Here is a 1583-nt window from a genome sequence, read left to right on the forward strand (position 1 = left end):
CATAGACGTAATCTTACAGTCTTAGTTAAACATCTACCAACCTACACATTGTCAGTGCATAAGCGATCCCCTACATTCGTACTAGAAGGTTCAATTACAAATTTTGTTTGCATTGAGTTGCTGGCTTAACACTATGGTTAATTATTAAGGAATAAGTACGCACAATGTTCATTACATAAAACTATTTACATAATTGTGTTATCGACGACAATCTCTTAGAACACACAAGAGCATGATATCTATCACATGTCTTTTTACATAATTTACAAATGCACTGCGGTGTGGGCACATGGAACACCTCTGTTTCACAAATTCTATGGTGAAAACCGTGCACCGCGAAACGGGTCACTGTGTGTCTCAGTTCATAGGCAGTGCCCTTCCATTCTGTTGACGTCATGGCCGTTGTGGAGTAGAAACCAATTGGGATCATCTTATTTTTTGCTAGTAGTTCTTGTAGAACCTCGCTGTACTGTCTTGTGGACGGTAGTTGGTGATCCAGTCGAAGTTCTTCGATAAAGAAAGGTTCTCCTGCTAGTTTATATGTCAACCTCGAAGGTGTGTATTTCGATAGGCAAAGCAGTTTCTTCAAAAATATAGCTTTCACTTTCTCTCAGATTACTTTTGCTTAAATTATCCCATATTATATCCAACCCATACGTTGCGATAGATGTAATTTTCGCTTTAAGGAGTCTCATTGCCGATTGCAAAGACATGTCCCTGAGATAACTAATGTCATTCATTGATCTGACAGCACATACAACCTTATATTTCACATGACGTGTGAATATTTTCCCTTACGTCTGAAGAGTAATTCCTAGGTATTTGAAGTGACAGGTTTGAATCAATGGCTCATCTCTGAGATAATGTCATCCTATGGTTAAGCCGTCATGCAAATTGGTAACAGACACATCAACTGCCCCTCTCCACGGAAATCTTTAGTAAAAGGCGAAACATTTATGCTATCTGAAGGGAGACCAGAGTAAAGTAAACTTTTTCGTCTGGTTATTTCAATGGTCAGAATTGATGGAGATCTCCGAGTATAATTATATTTCTTGTCTTTAATAAGGAAACTACTTAGTTTATGCTCTCTATAAAATAACATATTCCTTCAACGGAATTAATATTAAGTCTTATTGTTTGTAGGAGAGTTCCTTAATATAATATATAAACGTATTTCTCCTGAATACTGTATGGATTTTTGGAATTGTTTAATACCTCCCAGCAGATAGCGTTGTACTTCATGTTTGTGCTGCTATCTATCAGTACTGAAAGAAACATGTGCTGCGGCTTTGTAGAGAACAGCCGGAGCTGAAAAGAACCATGTTTAATATTGTGATATGCTACGAAATGTCTTACTCCGACTACAAATAAACATGTTTCCCACGAATATTCGATATTGTTTTCCAGTAGCGGCGATTAGGAATTAAAAGTGCGGGGGCAAAAATATTTGGGACCAAGACAACAAACAGTAGGCCTACCTGGGTTGTGGGATAATGCGGCCGTTGGCCCGCCTCACCCCGCCCCCCCCAACCCCTCAGGGTGAGGAATGAAAATGAAAAAATAATGCGGCCGCGCCCCTTCAG

General features: G+C 39.2%; 1 non-coding gene across 1 annotated transcript; it reads right to left on the minus strand.

The window, feature by feature from the left end:
- Positions 1 to 866: 866 nt before the first annotated feature.
- LOC136877861 (U5 spliceosomal RNA) lies at positions 867 to 983 on the minus strand. Its single transcript, XR_010860809.2, has one exon. It is a non-coding gene; the product is annotated as a U5 spliceosomal RNA (small nuclear RNA).
- Positions 984 to 1583: the final 600 nt, after the last annotated feature.

Source organism: Anabrus simplex, chromosome 7 (genome assembly GCF_040414725.1).
Source record: "Anabrus simplex isolate iqAnaSimp1 chromosome 7, ASM4041472v1, whole genome shotgun sequence".
In the NCBI taxonomy this organism is placed as follows: domain Eukaryota; kingdom Metazoa; phylum Arthropoda; class Insecta; order Orthoptera; family Tettigoniidae; genus Anabrus; species Anabrus simplex.